The sequence below is a fragment of the Macaca fascicularis genome, chromosome 10 (assembly GCF_037993035.2).
Source record: "Macaca fascicularis isolate 582-1 chromosome 10, T2T-MFA8v1.1".
NCBI lineage: Eukaryota > Metazoa > Chordata > Mammalia > Primates > Cercopithecidae > Macaca > Macaca fascicularis.
In genome coordinates, this window is record NC_088384.1 from 75590811 (window position 1) to 75606225 (window position 15415).

Sequence of the window (15415 nt, forward strand, 5' to 3'; positions counted from 1 at the left end):
TGCCTTGGCCTCCCAAAGTGCTGGGATTACAGGCATGAGCCACCATGCCCAGCCAAGAATCAGGCATTTTTTGTTATGTGAAATCTTAATTCTCTCCTTGGTAGCTGAGAATCTTCCATTCTTCTTCAGATAATCATAGAAAAATGGCATTGTTCCCCAAAATCCTGATCAAATGCAGACACCCAGTTGCCTCTACCAAGTACAAAGAATCTCCCACATACCAAGAACCAATGCTTTCATTTGTTGAATATCTACTATGTTTTAGACACTATGCTAGCCATGGAGAATAGAATTGTGTTTTATTAGAGCAATGCTTGCCTCTACAAAAAGTTCCCGAATAGTTTGAGTAAATGTCCTTCTGTTTGTGACTCAGACTTTTTCTGCCTTGTGGTAACCCTGTCTTCAAAACATGACTTCCAAGGTCTTTATCCTTTTTTATGTTCCAGTCAGTTTAAGAAAAAATAATATGGAGCATTACACATGCAAATTTCATATGGGCCTGTTCTTGAAGTGGTCCACATTCCCTCTGTCCACATTCCATTGGTCATATCCCTGGCATATGGCCATACATAACTAAAAAGGAGGCTGGGAAATGTTAGCTAATTAGGTGCCCAGAGTTAATGAAACAGCCTTTCTTCCTGCTTATTTGTCATTTACAATATAGTTGGGGAGATGGGCATTACCAAATAATACATAAAACCAATGGGCAATTTCAACTGTGGAGGTCATCATTAAGGAGAAAAATGTAGTGCCAAAGAAAGCTTACTATTTATAGTTCATTTTGATCTAATTGGAGAAATCAGGAAGTATTCTCTGAGGGAGTAAGACTTGGACCTTAAGGATGAGTAGGTGAAGAAAGAAATGGGGACTTCAAAGAACTTTTGAAGGAGAGTTCTTGGGAAGCAGGTGGAAGAGGGAGATGCCATGCTGGCAGAGGCTGGGGGAGCCCTCCCCTGTCAGACCATTTAGGAATCCGGACCCTATTCCATGGAAAATACAAAGTACAGAAGAGTTTTAAGCAGAGAGCTAACTAGGTCAGACTTACATCTTGGAAAACCAAATCACTCTGGCTGCATTGTGAAAATGTGCGGGAGTTGTGGGGGAAATCAACGGGGGAAGCCTTTTGGAAAGCTACAGTAGAGTGACAATGACTGAGACAAAGGTGCTAGATGGAAATTCAACAAACTTGGAGAGAGAGCTAGGCGTTTGCTGTGTATCTGTTGGATTCTTTTGCTGGATGGTTTGCATACCAATAGCTTCAGTGATTATTAATGAACTTTAAAACTGGGCAAAGTTCACTTTGGGAGGCCGAGATGGGCGGATCACAAGGTCAGGAGATCGAGACCATCCTGGCTAACACGGTGAAACCCCGTCTCTACAAAAAATACAAAAAACTAGCCGGGCGAGCGCCTGTAGTCCCAGCTACCCGGGAGGCTGAGGCAGGAGAATGGCGTAAACCCGGGAGGCGGAGCTTGCAGTGAGCTGAGATCCGGCCACTGCGCTTCACTCTGGGCGACAGAGGGAGACTCTGTCTCAAAAAAAGAAAAAAAGAAAAAAAGAAAGAAAAAAAAAAAACTGGGCAAAGTTGTTGGGCAGCTAACGGCTAGCTTAGATAGCCTTGAGCCAGACTTACACAAACTGAAGCAGAGACATGAGTGGCCCAATAGCCGATTTCCTTTCTCTGTCAACATTTTCTCACTTTGATTTCACTCTTCCATTTGACCTCAGGGAGGGAGGAAGTGGATCTGTAAAACTAACCTGTGCCATGATGTATTATGTTTTCCTATGGGCATTTGCATTTTAAAAGAGGAATTTAAGGAAGAAGTGTACCTATCCAAAGAGATTAACCAACAGAAATAAAGCAATGGTGCTTTGAATATTTGGGGAAAGGTGGCCTTCATATTATGCAACATAGATATCACTTTCAGTGTATTTAATAAGAACATCGATTCTAGTTCTACTTGAAACCTCCTAAGTCTTCGGTGGGGAAAGTTCCTTAAGGCAACCAAGCCCTGGACCAAAAGTTTCTTTCCCATAACTAGGACACTTGCCCATTCTGAAGCTTCAGTCTACCCTTTTACAACTTGACAACACTAGGTATAATTAAGAAACAAAGGTATATTTCATTTCTTGCTGAAAATAAACATATGCTTCTGTTTTGAAATATTTTTATGTACACAAAAATTCAAAAAACACAAAAATACATATTCTATTTTTGTACGTGTGTGTACACTTAAGGAAGCCACAAACCACTCATGAAAGGTTTATTTATGGATGCCCTTCCACTATGGCTAACAATTTTCTGCTCTATTTGAAGCAAATTATAGGAAATGATGCTCTTTTTTCTTTCTTCTAGCCCTCTCTTCTGCAGATAAAATAAGGGAGCAGAACTTGTAAGGTGGCACCTGATTCATCCCTAGGAGGCTGCACCTGTGTCTATGTATGTGGTGTGTGTCTATGTCACTCAGCACCCTCACTCATCCATCTCACCAGACCAGTCCCCAAGAAACCCACATTTGCTTTTGAGCTGAAGTCAAGGATCAACAAACACAGTTCCTCTAGCTAGAAGTGGGGGAAAGAAATAGAATTTTGTTGCTGGCAGCTCCATCTCTTTGGCAGAAAACCGCCATGTGCACCTGTTCAACTAGATCTCAAGTGATTTTTAGCTTCCCAGCATTTGGCTGACATAAAGAGTGTAGAGTGATTCTTCATTTATTTTACAACTCAGTGAGCACCAAATTAAGTTTAATAGCCATGATAAACACACACATGCACACATACCTCCCCATCCCCAATTTAAAAAAGAGTTATTACATTCTGGCTAATAAACACTTCACACAGCTCCTTTTATTTTTGTTTTTTAACACCATGAAACTATTTTAGGTTATTTAATTATGGTTTAATCATAAGATTTAGAACTTTTTTTTCAAGGAACATTGTAATACTTCATTTGCAGCCTGTGAGTGTTGCTGATATTTTTATTTAGAAGAAGAGTAACTGGGGATGTTCAATAATATTTAGTGTAGAGTGTATGCAACGTGTAAAAGGTGCCACATATTCTTTTTTAAATTTTATTTTAAGTTCTGGGGTACATATGCAGGATGTACAGGTTTGTTACATGGGTAAACGTGTGCCATGGTGGTTTGCTGCACCTGTCAACATGTCACTGAGGTGTTAAGCCCAGCCTGCATTAGTTATTTTTCCTAATGTACTCCTTCCTTTTCCCCCACCCCTGACAGGTCCCAGTGTGTGCTATTCCTCTCCATGTGTCCATGTGTTCTCATTGTTCAGCTCCCACTTATAAGTGAGAACATGCAATGTTTGGTTTTCTGTTCCTGAGTTTGTTTGCTGAAGATAATGGCTTCCAGCTCCATCCATGTCCCTGCAAAGGACATAATTTTGTTACTTTTTATGGCTGCATAGTATTCCATGGTATATATGTACCATATTTTCTTTATCCAGTCTATCATTGATGGGCATTTGGGTTGATTCCATGTCTTTGTTATTGTGAATAGTGCTGCAATGAACATACGCATGCATGTATCTTTATAACAGAATGATATATATTCCTTTGGGTATATACCCAGTAATGGAATTGCTGGGTCAAATGGTATTTCTGGTTCTAGGTATTTGAAGAATCACCACACTGTCTTCCACAATGGTTGAAGTAACCACCAATGGTGTAAAAGTTTTCCTATTTCCCTGCAACCTTGCCAGCATCTGTGGTTTTTTGACTTTTTAATAATCGCCATTCTGACTGGAATGATATGGTATCTCATTGTGGTTTTCATTTACATTTCTCTAATTATCAGTGATATTGAGCTTTTTATCATATGTCTGTATGTGTGTCTTCTTTTGAGAAATTTCTGTTCATGTTTTTTGTCCACTTTTTAATGTTTTTTTTTTTTTTTTTTTTTTTTGGAAAGTTCCTTGTAGACTCTGGATATTAGACCTTTGACAGATGGATAGATTGCAAAATTTTCTCCCATTCTGTAGGTTGTCTGTTCACTCTGATGATTTTTTTTTTCTGTGCAGAAGCTTTTTAGTTTAATTAGATCCCATTTGTCAATTTTTGCTTTTGTTGCAATTGCTTTTGGTGTTTTCATCATGAAATCTTTGCCCGTACCTATGACCTGAATGGTACTGCCTAGATTTTTATCTAGGGTTTTTATAGTTTTGGGTTTTACATTTAAGTCTTTAATCCATCTTGAGTTAATTTTTGTAAAAGGTGTGAGGAACGGGTCCAGTTTGAATTTTCTGCACATAGCTAGCCAGTTCTCCCAGAACCATTTATTAAATAGGTAATTATTTTCGCATTGCTTGTTTTTGCCAGGTTTCAAAGAACAGATGATTGTAGATGTGTGGTCTTATTTCTGAGTTCTCTATTCTTTTCCTTTGGTCTATTTATCTGTTTTTGTACCAGTACTATGCTGCTTTGGTTATTGTAGCCTTGTAGTATAGTTTGAAGTCGGGTACTGTGATGCCTTTAGCCCTGTTCTTTTTGCTTAGGATTGTCTTGGCTATATGGCTAATTTTGGTTCCATATGAATTTTAAAATAGTTTTCTTCTAATTCTATGAAGAATGTCAATGGTAGTTTCATGGTAATAGCATTGAATCTATAAATTACTTTGGACAGTATCACCATTTTAATGATATTGATTCTTCCTATCCATGAGCATGGAAAGTTTTTCCATTTCTTTTTGTCTCCTCTGATTTACTTGAGCAGTGGTTTGTAGTTCTCCTTGAAGAGGTCCTTGACTTCCCTTGTTAGTCATATTTCTAGGTGTTTTATTCTCTTTGTAGCACTTGTGAGTGGGAATGCATTCATGATTTGGCTCTTTGCTTGTCTGTTGCTGGTATATAGGACTGGTTGTGATTTTTGCACATTGAATTCATATCCTGAGACTTGGCGGAAGTTTCTTATCAGCTTAAGAAGCTTCAGGACTGAAACAATGGGGTTTTCTAGCTATAGGATCATATCATCTGCAAACAAGGACAATCTGATTTTCTCTCTTCCTATGTGAATATCCTTTATTTCTTTATCTTCCCTGATTGCCCTGGCCATAACTTCTAATACTATGGTGAACTGGAGTGGTGAGAGAGGGCATCCTAGTCTTGTGCTGTTTTTGAAAAGGAATGCTTTCAGCTTTTGCCCATTCAGTATCATATTGGCTGTGGGTGTGTCATAAATGGCTCTTATTATTTTGAGGTATGTTCCTTCAATACCTAGTTTATTAAGAGGTTTTAACATGAAGGGATTCTGGATTTTATTGAAGGCCTTTCTGCATCTATTGAGCTAATAATGTAGTTTTTGTCTTTAGTTCTGTTTATGTGATAAATCATGTTTATTTATTTGTGTATGTTGAACCCAACCTTGCATCCCAAGGATGAAGCAAACTTGATCATGCTGGAAAAGCTTTTTGGTGTGCTGCTGGATTTGGTTTGCCAGTGTTTTATTGAGGATTTTCGCATTGATGTTTATCAGGGATATTGGACTGAAGTTTTCTTTTTTTTTGTTGTATCTCTGCCTGGTTTTCATATGAGGATGATACTGGCCTCATAGAGTGATTTAGAGAGGAGTCCCTCCTTTCCAGTTGTTGGAATAGTTTCAGAAGAAATAGTACCAGCTCCTCTTTGTACTTCTGGTAGAATTCAGCTATAAATCCATCTGGTCCTGTTTTTTTTTTTTTTTTTTCTTTCTTTTTTTTTTTTTTTTTTTGGTTGGTAGGCTATTTATTACTGCCTCAATTTCAGAACTTGCTATTGGAATTCAACTTCTTTCAACTTCTTTTTTTTTGTTTTTTTTGAGACGGAGTCTGGCTGTGTAGCCCAGGCTGGAGTGCAGTGGCCAGATCTCGGCTCACTGCAAGCTCCGCCTCCCAGGTTCACGCCATTCTCCTGCCTCAGCCTCCTGAGTAGCTGGGACTATAGGCGCCCGCCACCTCGCCCGGCTAGTTTTTTTGTATTTTTTAGTAGAGACGGGGTTTCACCGTGTTAGCCAGGATGGTCTCGATCTGCTGACATCGTGATCCGCCCGTCTTGGCCTCCCAAAGTGCTGGGATTACAGGCTTGAGCCACCGAGCCCGGCAGATTCAACTTCTTAATGGTTCAATCTTGGGAGGGTGTATGCATCCAGATGTTTATCCATTTCTTCTAGATTTTTCTAGTTTATTTGCATAGAGGTGTGTATAGTATTCTCTGGTGGTTGTTTGCATTTCTGTGGGGTCAGTGGTGATATCCCCTTATCATTTCTAAGTGTGTCTATTTATTCTTCTGTTTTTTGCACTGTATTAGTTTAGCTAGTGGTCTACTTTATTAATTTTTTCAAAAAAACCCAGCTCCTGTATTCATTGATTTTTGAAGGTTTTTTCATGTCTCCATCTCCAGTTCTACTCTGATCTCAGTTATTTCTTGTCTTCTGCTAGCTTTGGAGTCTGTTTGCTCTTATTTCTCCAGTTCTTTTAGTTACGATGTTAAGATGTTGATTTGAGATCTTTCTAGCTTTATGATGTAGGCATTTCGTGCTATAAATTTCCCTGTTAACACTGCTTTAGCTGCCTCCCAGAGATGCTGGTATGTTGTCTCTTTGTTCTCATTAGTTTCAAAGAACTTCTTGATTTCTGCCTTAATTTCATTATTTACCCAGGAGTCATTCAGAAGCAGGTTGTTCAGTGTGCATGTGGTTGTGTGGTTTTGAGTGAGTTTCTTTTTCTTTTTTTTTTTTTTTTTGAGACAGAGTCTTGCTCTGTCACCCAGGCTGGAGTGCAGTGGTGTGATCTCAGCTCACTGCAAGCTCTGCCTCCCGGGTTCATGCCATTCTCCTCCCTCATCCTCCTGAGTAGCTGGGACTACAGGCACCCACCACCACACCTGGCTAATTTTTTTAATTTTTAGTAGAGATGGGGTTTCACCGTGATCTTGATCTCCTGACTTCATGATCCGCCCGCCTCGGCCTCCCAAAGTGCTGGGATCACAGGTGTGAGCCACTACGCCCGGCCTTGAGTGAGTTTCTCAATCTTGAATTCTAATTTGATTGCACTGAGGTCTGAGAGACTGTTGGTTATGATTTTAGTTCTTTTGTATTTGCTGAGGAGTGTTTTATTTCCAATTGTGTGAACAATTTTAGAGGAAGTGTCATGTGGCACCAAGAAGAATGTACATTCTCTTGTTTTGGGGGAGACAGTTCTGTAAATATCTTATCAGGTCTACTTGATCCAGAGTTGAGTTAAGGTCCTGAATATCCTTGTTAATTTTCTGTCTTGATGATCTGCCTAATATTGACAGTGGGGTGTTAAAGCTTCCCACTATTACTGCGTGGGAGTCTAAGTCTCTTTGTAGGTCTCTAAGAATTTGTTTTATAAGTCTGGGTGCTCCTATGTTGGGTGCATATATATTTAGGATAGTTAGCTCAACTTGTTGAATTGAACCCTTTACTGTGATGTAATGCTCTTCTTTGTCTTTTGTGATCTTTGTTGATTTAAAGTCTGTTTTGTCATAAACTAGGAATGCAACCACTGCTTTTTTCTGTTTTCCATTTGTTTGGTAAGGTTTCCTCCATCTCTTTATTTTGAGCCTATGTGTGTCTTTGCATGTGAGATGGGTCTCTTGAATAAAGCACACCAAAAGAGGCTTGAATCTATCCAGACTGCCATTCTGTGTCTTTTAATTGGGGCATTTAGCCCATATACATTTAAGGTTAATATTGTTATGTGTGAATTTGATCCTGTCATCATGATTCTAGCTGGTTATTTTGCAGACTTGTTTATGTAGTTGCTTCATAGTGTCATCAGTCTGTGAACGTCAGTGTGCATTTGCAATGGCTAGTAATAGTTTTCCTTTTGCATATTTAATACTTCCTTCAGGAGCTCTTGCAAGGCAGGCCTGGCAGTGACAAATTCCCTCAGCATTTGCTTGTCTGAAAAGAATTCTATTTCTCTTTCACATATGAAGCTTAATTTGTCCAGAAGTGAAATTCTGGGTTGGAAATTCTTTTCTGTAAGAATGTTGAGTATTGGCACCCAATATTTTATGGCTTGTAAGGTTTCTGCTGAGAGGTTCACTGTTAGTCTGATGGGCTTCCCTTTGTAGGTGACCTGGTCTTTCTCTCTAGCTGCCCTTAATTTTTTTTTTCTTTCATTTTGACTTTGGAGAATCTGATGATTATGTGTTTTTAGGTTGATCTTCTCATGGAGTATCTTACTGGGGTTCTCTGGATTTCCTGAATTTGAATGTTGGCCTGTCTTGCTATGTTGGGGAAATTATCCCGCATGATATCCTGTAGTATGTTTTCCAACTTGGTCCCATTCTACCCATCTCTTTCAAGTACCCCAGTCAGTCATAGGTTCAGTCTTTTACGTAATCCCACATTTCTCGAAGGTTTTGTTTGATCCTTTTCATTCTTTTTTCTCTAGCCTTGTCTGCCTGTCTTATTTCAGCAAGATAGTCTTTAAGCTCTTAGATTCTTTTCTCCACTTGGTCTATTCAGCTATTGACACTTGTGATTGCATTGTGAAGTTCTCAAGTTGTGTTTTTCAGCTCCATCAGGTAATTTATGTTCCTCTCTAAACTGGTTATTCTTGTTATTAGTATCTGTAATGTCTTATCATGGTTCTTAGCTTCTTTACACTGGGTTAAGGCATGTTCCTTTAGCTCAGCGAAATTCATTATTACCCACCTTCTGAAGCATTCTTGTGTCAAATCATCCACCTCAGCCTCAGCCCAGTTCTGTTCCTGTGCTGAAGAGATGTTTCAATCCTTTGGAGGAGAAGAGGAACTATGGCTTTTTGAGTTCTCAGCATTTTTGCATTGATTCTTTCTTATCTTTGTGGGTTTATAAACCTTCAAACTTTGAGGCTGCTTACCTTTGGACGGGATATTTTTGTGGGTCATTTTGTTGATGTTGGTGTTGTTGCTTTCTATTTCCTTGTTTTTCTTTTAGCAGTCAGGCCTCTCTTCTGTAGCACCGCTGAAGTTTGCTGGGAGTCAACTCCAGACCCTATTTGCCTGAGTCCCTTCTTAACATGGAGGTATCACCAGTGGAGGCTACAGAACAGCAAAGATGGCAGCCTGCTTCTTCCTCTGGGAGCTCTGTCCCAGAGGCACACTGACCTAATACCGGCCAGAACACCCCTGTATGAGGTAAGTGGCAACCCCTGTTGGAAGGTCTCACCCAGTCAGGAGGAACAGGATCAAGGACCCACTTAAAGAAGCAGTCTGGGCTGCCCCTTAGCAGAGTGGGGGCACTGCATTGGGGAGAGCCTCCCTTATCCAGACTGTTCAAACTCTCCAGAGCCAGCAGGCAGGAGAGACTAAGTTGGCTGAACCGTGGAGACCTCAGCTGCCTCTCCCCACAGGGGCTCCATCCCAGGGAGATAAAGAGTTCTGTCTGTATACCCCTGGCTGGAGTTGCTGGAATTCCTGCAGGGCGGACTCACCCAATGATGAGGGGTGGATTTGGGTGCCACTTAAAGAAGCTGTCTGGCCATGACCTGCCACAGCCACTGCGCTGCACTGTGGGGAATTCCTTCTGATCCAAACCACCCAGTTCCCTGGCACCGGCAGGAGAAAATGATTGACTGGGGCTGCAGTGATGGTGGCTGCCCCTCCCCCAGGGAACTCAGTCATCTTAGGCAGTATCCAGCCTGCTGACACTGACTGGTGGGGATTCCAAGCCAGTGGGTCTTACCTGGTGGGAGTGGGGCCAACTGAGCAACACTGCTTGCGTGCCACATATTCTGCAGAGTAAATTAAAGCAGGAGAATAGGCAGTTGGACATTTAGTTGTTTAGATTGTTGTCTCGGTGATGAGTTTTGAGAGACTCGGGTCTAAGATATCTTTCCCATTAGCCTGAATATTTCAGACCCATGGACTATTGACTGTCACTTTTGAGCCTTATGCTAAAGCTGGAGCAAAGCTGGTTTTAATTATGACTCTGGCCAGCTGCTGCCAATGTGCTCAGTGAGTGGGAGTCCCACCCAGCCCTCATGACTATGGCTGGCCAACATACCTGCCAATTTCCAGTCCCCATTCATCCAATTATATGCCTGAAAGAAAAGGCTTAGGACCTGCCAGGGTGCCACCCAAAGGAGGAGGAGAGACCGTTGATTTTACTAGGACATTGACAGAAGAGACAGAAGGAAAATGAAGTGAAATTACACAATTTAAATATCTGATGCAGTATTATTTACAGAGTACTTGATTAAAATATAGAGAGTTTTGGAGTGTAGAAGACTGATGGGTCAGTATCCTATGGGTAGCAGGAGTTTTTTGACTTATCAGGAGAACTTTTTTTGCATCAGAATTTTGTGAGGAATCCCATGAGTAAGACAGGTAAACAGAGTTCTATCTGAACTGATGATGAAGCACCTGGAGACTCACATGCTCAGAGTTCCCCTTGAACGACCCTCACTTCCCATGAGACACCTCCATGGGACCTCAGAACCCTGTGGAACCCAGTTTGAGAAATAGCCCATATACTTGAAATGTTTGGTTAAAAAGATCCGAGTGCACAGGGGGCAGTAGTGAGCATCTGGCGTGGAGGCAGAGGGAAAACAGGGGGAATGTGCCCACATGGTGCCATGGCCATTCACCAGTCCTATGGTTGGGGGTTGGTATACGTGCATGCCATATTGGGCCTGTTTATACATTCTGCCCTCATCAGACAAGTAATTTTTCATAAGACACAGAAACATCTACGACAAGTTGGCTCGGGAAGGGACATGAGAAGTAGCACTTCCAAAATCCACCAGAATGGTTTTCTGGCAGCTTTTCTAGACTTTAGAAGGAATGTGTGATTAGTTGCTGACTGAGTTTCTTCTTTCTCCAATCTCTGATTTGCTGTTAGTGAACAAAGAATCATAACCCAAGAAAATATAAATATGGACAGAGTAGCAATCAAAGCCAAGACATTACCTAAAAGAGTTTCAAAGCTCACAAGCTCACTGCTCAACCACTTCTGAGGCACTCGTTTAGGTACTGTCCCACTGGCTTGCCTGAGGATAACAGAACATCACCCCCCAAAGTCTCCTTTGAGAATGGTCAGCTTATGAAATTTATTTATTTAGTGGTTTATTCTTCCTATTTTATTTCTTTCTGCTTCAAAGGAAGTAGCATTTAGTTGCAATGTGTGAATATTTGCGTCAGAGCATCTTAGTAATTTTAAAAGGTGTTTTAAAATACAGAATAAGATTTCCAGGAAAAGGTGGTAGAGCAATGACTTCTTTCCATTTTGTCTCCTGAAATCCACTGACATTTCTCTCTGATGTCTGCTGAGGATGGGAGAATATAGTATAAATTAAGAGACCTGCAACTAGATACACTGGTGATTGCTGAAGCCTGTGACTAAAGACAATAGAGAATATTAGCTCAAGATTAAATAAATTTAGACTAATTCAGAGGAAGATGCCAAAAATAATTACAGAAACATTTAAATTTTCAGCAGGATATGGTGTTCTCTGAAAACATAGTAGAGGATCCTATTGAAATAATAGAGAAATGGAATGTGGTGGTAGTCAGAAAAGGAGAACAGATCCCTGAAATAGGCTACTTGGCCCATCTGTCCCCATGGGGTAGAGGGCTAAAGGAAAGATAGTTTGAAAACTTGATCTTTACGGTTGTTCCTTTTCATGGCCTGCATCCCTGCTCTAGAGAACTGGCTTGGAGCCCAGGCAGTATGGATTCACAAGAGGAAGTGGCCCCCAGCTTGGCAGCTGTTCATCAGAGTCCACTGTACAGAATGATACTCACTGGATGTTTGTGGGGAGCTATGCATGTATGCATTGTGAGGAGACATTTAAAGCTGGTAGGTGATTCTTTGGGCTGGACAGTAGAAAATTAGCAGAAAACTTTTACAAAACAACACCATCATTTTCATACAACTGGCTGGCCCAATTTGCTATGTATTCACCTAATAAGCCACTGCACACCCTCCACTTCATAAACCTGTCTGGCTAAGAGAGTTGCCCGCATTCAAAGATTAGGAAGAAACCAAAAATCTCTAACATTCAAACCAGGCAAATATTTATCCCACGTTAATTGAGCAACTATTTGCACATAGACACTGAACCAAGCACTGTCTGAGGCACAGGGAATACAGTGTGAATTAGACTGAAGCATTGTGGCACTTCCTTCCAAAAAGATAAGAGTGTCCTATGCAAAGAACAGGTGAAGGCTGCTCATGGGGAAGTTACTTTATGTAACAGAATCCCTTCAAACAAATTCCAGTCTACAAACTTAAAGAACTTGCAGAGAGCGAGGGAAGTAACATACATTTATAGACAGAGATCTAACAATAGTTGATAGCAAGAAGGTCAGCTAATAGCACTCACAATGGGAAAACAAAACGAATGCCATGATAGGAAGACGGAGCAGAGCAGAGGCCAGAGATCGGCCTTCCCCAGGGAAGGGGGTCCCCTGGGGATTTCCATACCCTGGCCATAAACTATATGGGAGAGAGAGCCTTAGTGGGGTTGTCACAGGTCTTCCCAGAAGAGTGAGGGGCCCTCAACAGAAAGAGCCCTGGAGTGCACTGCTGGATTTCCCAAGACTGGGGAAGGAGCACTGATTGAGCACGTGTGTTCACTTGTGAAAATTCGCCGAGTTGTGTTTTCATGATTTGTGTACTTTTCTATTTGTGTGTTTTACCTCAATAGAAAGTTTACTAAAAACAATTGAGGTGTATAGACAATGATGAAAGTAAAATAAAATTCTTGGCAGAGAGAACAACATGAAAAGCATAATTCAATTGTTATGTTTGTATGTGTGCTGAGAGACAGAAGGGAGAGCGGCAGAGAGAAAGAGGGGGGCAAGGTGGCGGGAGACAGAAATGCAGTTTCTTAGTCTTAGATAATGCATAAAACTCATGGAAATCTATGCTTACCAAATAGAAAGTGATAGGCGTAGACCTTCAGTAAAGTTTTAAAAGTTGCAGGAAATACAATGACTATGACAAATGGGAGTTGTCAGGTTGAATTTCTTCCATGATAAACCGCTGGTTCAAACTAATCCACACTTTCAGGTAATGAGAACCTGCACCTCTCAAGGGAACCTAGAAGAGATAATACACAGCCATATTTTGTGTTTGGTATTGTCATGGAAAATACCCTAGATGCCCGATCGCAAAGAATAATGAATCTCGCTTATTAATTCATTTATTCCAGAAATACTTGTTGAGCCTCTACTGTGGGCCAGACCATGTAGTAGATGCAAAGATATATATCAGAGAAGATGTTTCCAAGGATAATCTATGGTAATAGAGAATACAGGTAAAGAAAAAGTGAGAGCAATGAATCTCAGTACCAGGATTAAAGGCTATCTGAACAACAGGAATGCAAATATGGATAACTGGTAAAATTAGGGATCAGCTAGAAGGATACAAGAGGCTTTTGGGAGAGGATGAGACTAAGAGAACGACATTTTGAGAGTATTGCATTTATGTTAGAATACTAACTTCCATGTTTCCTGTTGCCTTGGAGTTAGACGGTGTTGCTACACATTGACAGAGGACAAGGATGACAGCCAGGGAGCTATCACCACATCTCACTCTTATCACTTCAGTGTAAATGGGCCTGACTTCCCAACTGCCAGAACCTCTCTTTCTTGCTGGATGTTTTTTTTTTTTTTTTTTTTTTCTGGCTGTTGGTGCCTGCTCTGCCTACACATCTTCACAGCAGGCTGGAAGCGCCAGGGAATTAACCACCCCTCACCCAGAGCAGCGCTCGGTTTATGCTGGATAGATTGTAGAAAATGGTGTGTTTATACATAGATGGGTGTATAAGTGCTCCAGCCCTCTCAATCCCTGGTGGGACAACTTTAAAATCTGTACTGTACACTGACTTCCAGAGTTTTTGGCCACAGTGATAACCGTATTGAAAAATACACCTTGCACTGGCTTTCTTCTTTTCCCTGTCTCTCTTTCCCTCTCTCCAATCTGTGTTTCTTGAGATTATCTCATTAACTAATCTTTCATTCACATCCCCTGTTGCTTCTATGGGAACCCAAACTAAGAAGCCCATGAAACTAGTTTTTCAGCCCTTAGCACATCATCCATAAATGGAGACAAGGTGATCAAGAGAGGCTGAGGAGAGCTGATAGTGGAGAGAATTGTTGGAAAGCATGAATTTCCCCCACCACAGAAGAAAGGTAGTGGGGAAGTAAAGGAGAAGGGTTGGTTATGGAGCTCCACTGGGAAAACCTGACATATGCCTATGGAATTTAAAGGTGGGAGGCACAGGGACTGATGCCTGACTCCTACTTGGAGAAGCAAGAGAGTGTGCGATTGAATGGAACTGACAATAGGCACAGAGAACGTTTCCTTTGGGCCAAGCATGCATCCACAGGACTGAAATGAGATGTAGGTTACTGGAGTTGCATAAAGGTTATAATCCTTCTCTGCTGTGTATCTATACCCTTGCAATGTCTCTCTGCAGCTTCTCCTGTTAAGAGTCTCTTTCCTCACCCCTTGCATCTGGAAAGGCCTTGAGACTTCCTTTAGCCAATAGAATTTAGTAGCGATGGCGCTGCACCAGTTTCAAGTCTGTGCCTTAAGATGCTTCACACACTTTGATTCTTTCACAAACCCTGCCCATTACCACATTAAAAAGAATGAGCTATCCTGCTGCATGATTTGAGATCACATAAACCAGATTTACTGTTGGACATATAGTTGTTTCTTCTTTTTCTTTGTTTTACTTTTGCTGTTAATTCTTTTTCTCTCTTTGCTAGCTTGGGATAGCCTACTTCATTCTCCCTTGTCATTGATGGTTAATTTTTATTATCTTGATCAACCCAGTTGCCCCAGTCAAACTCCTGTACAAGCAAGAACTGACCTGCAAATGCTCAGTGAGAACCATAGAACTCCCAACCCAGCCAAACCCAGCCTAAATTGCTGATCCACAGATTGTGAGCTGAATAATTTGTCATTATTTTAAACTATTAATTTGAGAGTGGTTTGTTACACAGCAAACACTTACTAAACAGAGAGTGAACATTTGGTATCGATTATATTACATATTTTTTCTCTCTGGAAGTTGAGACTACTTTTAGAGTGACCTGAAAAGTATGTGATCCACATAAGAGAATGTCTAAGTTTGAGGAAAACAGGAATCTCAGAGGTACATTCCTCCTCCTATCAGTTAGGTCCCTACCAGTTATATAAACTGTTATGCAACTTCTAAAATCTCACTAAGTTCTAAGCACTTTTACTAGATCCTAAGTCTCTTGAGGCTGAAAATCATGGCTGACCTATCTTCCTGGTGAGATAATATAATTAGCTGTATCCTGAATGTCTCTCTCTCTCTCTCTCTCTCTGTGTGTATGTGTATGTGTGTGTGTAAATGTCTTTGATAATTAAAAACTAGTGAAAAACTTCCTCTCACTTAGCTTGTCAAAATAATTCATTTTACTTTTCATATAAAA

At 40.8% G+C, this 15415-nt stretch overlaps 1 long non-coding RNA gene across 5 annotated transcripts in view; it reads left to right on the forward strand.

Moving 5' to 3' along the window:
- The first annotated feature begins 5895 nt into the window (after positions 1-5895).
- The window catches only part of LOC123567291 (uncharacterized), a 34199-nt gene continuing 24679 nt past the window's right edge, over positions 5896-15415 (forward strand). Inside the window, exons 1-2 of one of the 5 annotated variants that reach the window (XR_012418326.1) lie at positions 5896-6183; positions 8943-9139. This is a non-coding gene — a long non-coding RNA (uncharacterized lncRNA). Of the gene's footprint in view, positions 6184-6893; positions 7004-8939; positions 9140-15415 lie in introns of those variants that run through there. The other 4 variants (XR_012418327.1, XR_006690218.2, XR_006690217.2 and 1 more) reach the window with 4 other exon arrangements.